Below are 4,825 nucleotides of genomic sequence, written 5' to 3'. Positions count from 1 at the left end.
TAGCTTATGTCATTAGTGGATGTAACATTATTATTATTATTATTTCCCGTGCTTACTGCATGTGTGAGCCATTCCATTTGCATATGCCTTATGCAGTGTATTTCATGCATGAACACATTGATAACTAAAAAGCCTTCGACACCTTACATGTGTTGACTCATTAAAGGCTGTATTCCAAAAGCTGTAAACTAAATAGGAATGCAAAAGCAACTAGTGTATGTTTCCTGCTGAAAAATACATCATCAAACTAAAACAATCTTATGCCATTGTACTGTTTTATTAACATAATTATTAGAAAGTTCACATATTCCCCATATATATATTTTCAAATTATATATCAAAAACTGTTTAGCACCTATGCACCATTTTCACACAAATGGCATTTCTTAAATACCACCATAAAAGCACTGACATTTAAAGATCTCTGGTAAAATGTCAAACAAGTGATGATGTTGAATGCAGGCCTAATGAAGGAGCAAGTAAGCGGCTTCCAGCTCAATGTTAAAACAAGGCACCTTTTGACATTTCAACCTGAGCCTTGATAATCCACTCTTTGCTGGCCTTTCAAATCGTTGCTTATCACTTACTATTATTATTTGTCCTTTGCGTGTATGCGGGAATGCAAAGTCGCAGTCAGAGTGCCCGCGGGCAAAGAAAGATGACACCGACAGAACAGTGTTGACACAGCGACTGTGTGTCTGCTGATGCTACATTACAGAGGTGTCAGTGACTCAACGGAGAAATGACTTTGCGAGGATAAAGAGCACGGTGGTGACTGACGCCAACGCTGTCACCAAATCCACTGGCGATTTCCAGCTTCAGGGATGCTGTTTACGCATCAGGGAAAACACAGTGAGTAATAGTACTAATTGTAATTATACCGATTGTAATTTGCTTAGGTATTCAACCTTTGACACAGTTCATAATTTTCTCCTCTCACTGTCTCCTTTCCCATGGCATAGTTCTACGGCCTTGGGTATTGCTGCTATCTCTTTTAAGGAGGAGCAGCTTGGGCGCATTGTTGTTGCCAGTCTATGACAGAGCACAAGCCGCCATGAGGTAGTTTACTGTTCAGGGACGTAGGTTCCCTGGCGCACATTATTTTCTATGGACGAGAGCTCTAGTTAGATTCAGGGTCCATAATTGTTTAGTCTCGCTGATAAAGAATGTTGATTATTACACTCCGAACTAGTTAAAACCTCGAGCTACAGAAAGAGTTCTTCAGAATTGGTTTGGCAACCGCTGTGTCAACTCGTGACACACCACCTGTCAATTCTCCGGCCGTAACTCCAAATAAACCATCAGTGTTTGCCATCAAAGCTCCAGCTCTCCTCGTGTCTCTCTGAGTCCTGACTCTCCATTGCTACAGAAGTTTCCCCCACACCGATGACTTCAAATATACCAAAACCAAATTACAAGTGTAGGACAAACCTAACACATCTTTACTATCATACAAAACCTTCTAATCTAACAAGAGTATACCTTTTTTCATCCCTAAGAGGGGAAATTTACTAAATTAAAGAATGAGGTTATGCTTGATCTAATGCTAACATGCTCACGGTTACAATGCTGACATGCTTAGAGTGCTAATGTTGGTAAATGTGCTAATTTTCCTGCTAAATTTAAGCTGTTTAGATCAATGCCACTCATGTGAATGTAAGGTAAAGTGTCATTTTGACGATAACATTTTAGAAATGATCACTTTTTAGCAAACAGGACTTTTTCCATGTGTGTGACCCAGCTTTGTCTCAGCCATGTGTCCTATATTGTTATTTTCCAGCAACAATGTGAACAGTCATTATAATGTTCCCTTTAGTTTATTTTTGACACACGAAAGAGGTGAGTCATTTCTGCAGTGCCCAGTCCTGTCCTCACAACGACACACACACACACACACACACACACACACACACACACACCACACACACACACACACACACACACACACACACACACACACACACACACACACACACACACACACACACACACACACACACACACACACACACACAGTAGCGTACGTGGGTGGGAGTCCGCAGACTGTTTTTTAGCGACCCAACGGAAGTTTATTGTAAAATGCGGCCATATCTCCGGCTAGGAAGGTCGTATCAACGTGCTCCCGTCTCTAGCACCCCCGCAGCCAGAGCTACGAGTGAAAGAACTAAACTTACATGGAAAGGGCAGGCACTTTCAAAAATACTTGGCAGGTGATTGGATCATTCTGTCTATCACCTTCTATCATGGGCCACTTCTGATTGGTTAACAATGGCTGGTACATGTGGAGCACAGCACTTCTGATTGGTGTGGATGACTGACACACAAGAAGGAAACAAATAAAAAAAAATAATAATAAAAGAAAAAAAATCGCAGGCTTTTTAAAATCATTTAAAATCGCGATTTGGATTTAAAGTCGATTAATCCTTCAGCCCTAACGCACGCACACACACACACACACACACACACACACACACACACACACACACACACACACACACACACACACACACACACACACACACACACACACACACACCACACACACACACACACACACACCACACACACACACACACACACACACACACACACACACACACACACACACACACACACACACACACACACACACACACACACACACACAGACAGAAAAGCCAGCATGCATTTCCTCCCTCCTAATGATGATCAATGGCCTCTGAGGGAAACCCTACTGTATCTATCACTACATGATCCATAGAACCCTTAGATGTATGAGAGGCTGAAAAATAGCTGAGGTGGGTGGACCTTGTATCTATAATGAACTCCTTTGGGGCTAAAACATTATATGTGGAAATGGCTCCAATTAGGTTATCTAGCTGTAAATTCTAGCGAGGGTTGGACAATAACAAAGATAGAAGGGAGGTTATGAATAGGACTGAGCTACAATCATTTATAATCAGAGGTGCATTCAAACACTCTATTTAGCATGTGCCTTTTTGCAGTGCTTACTGCTGATTGCACAAATCAAAGGCTATTTTTGCCTTCAACTCAAAGAAACCAGATCATTATTATACTGTGACTTCTCATATAAAGCTTTTCATGCAAAGCACAATGATACTGGTTCAGTGTTTACGATCAATGCGTGCGTATTCGAATAACATCTCAATCTGTCTGCAGATTTTCATAATTAGCACAGCCTAAATTAAAGGCTAATTCTTTCAAAAAGCATTTATCACCGCTACAAATGTTGATCTTAATTACATTTCTCGGTTGGTAACTAAAATAATTGATATGTTTTTACCACCCCTTGGAGGTGAAACGTCATCATGAGTTGGATGAATGTATCACCGAAGTTTGACTGACCCCTCTGGCATTTTGACCTTTAACAGAGCACAGGGATTTCTAGTTGGATGGATGGAGTACAGACATTAGCGAAGAGGAAAGGTCATTGGCTTAACACAACCATTCATCTAGCTGCTATCATGTTACAGTGTCAAATATTTACTTGAATTATGTTCCTCATCATAGGCCCGGCAGGTTTGGCAGCGATTGGTTATATTTTCAATGTGTTTCTGAATAGTTTGATTGATGGTTTAAGCTTCAAGCTGAACAACAAGCCTCTGTTTTCAGGGGCTATCAGTCATTTTAACAGAATGTACTAGAATTAATTTGGTGGCAAAAAAGAAATATGATCCCAAATGTGATAAATCATTCAAGGAACTGAGACACAGTTCTGGTGACAGCTATTCAACAAGAACATCACCATGTCCTCCAATGAAAATGTTTGAATGTGATTCAGTAGGATGTGTTTTCCTTGCCTGGCTCATGCTCAATTTGTGGTGAGCATTTAGAGATGCCAGTGGCCAGAGAAATGACCTTTCTCTCTCTAACGCTGTTGCATTATGGAACTACCTCTTGTTGAGTATTGCACAGGGTTTTCACCGACTTGTTATTGATTAGCTTCTTTATCGAATTCAGACTGACACATTGGTTGTAATGCAGCATGAGTCGAGGCAGAACTGAGAGCTCATGGCAGTCTTAAAAATATATCCCCTTATTGCAGATGGTAATTCAACATGAGGAAGCAGCTTCGAACAGCTTCTCCGTGCATTTTGCTCGTGTGTGTCTCTGTCTATAATCAAAACCCATCTACAATCCACAATGTGTGTGCAAGTTTGTTTTGTCACGGTTTGCAAATATTCACATGTCGCTGTTCATTATCACCCTCGCTGCTTTGATCCTGCTCTATGATGCAATCAGAGAACAAGTATCATCTATTGATCTGATTCTTTGTTTCTTTGCTTGTGCATCCACAAACAATCTGCAGAGGTTTCCATGTGAATTTGACAAAAACTGGATAAAGATGTCAAGATTGTATACAAACCCTGAGCTTATACAATTTAGGGTCCGGCAAAGCAACCATCTTAGCAAGACACAACTTTCAAGCTCATTATGTTCTGTCATTGTCCTAAACTAAAGGACATCTGAGCTTTTGTTAAATAAATTAAATACAAAAGGAACAATGATAGCATGACTTGAATTTATTCTTCAATTCATGAAACAATACATTTTTTAAGAAATAAATCGAACTGATATTCAGAATAGTCAAACAATAATGTCATCCCTTGCACACAAGCTGTTTAGTGCTGGGTAAATCTAGACTTTTAATTAAAAAAAACATGGCTGATCAAGCAACCTTCTTTATACCTCCTGCTAAAATGTTTGATTGTCCTTCAGGTCACTGTTTCTCATTGAATCTCATTGCTTGCTCCACATTATGTTAGCAAACCATAAATTATGAGCTACGTTTTTTTCTCTTTTGCCATTTGGTGCTCTGTTCAGC

The sequence above is a fragment of the Trematomus bernacchii genome, unplaced genomic scaffold, assembly GCF_902827165.1.
Source record: "Trematomus bernacchii unplaced genomic scaffold, fTreBer1.1, whole genome shotgun sequence".
Taxonomy (NCBI): domain Eukaryota; kingdom Metazoa; phylum Chordata; class Actinopteri; order Perciformes; family Nototheniidae; genus Trematomus; species Trematomus bernacchii.
This window is presented reverse-complemented; position numbering follows the sequence as displayed.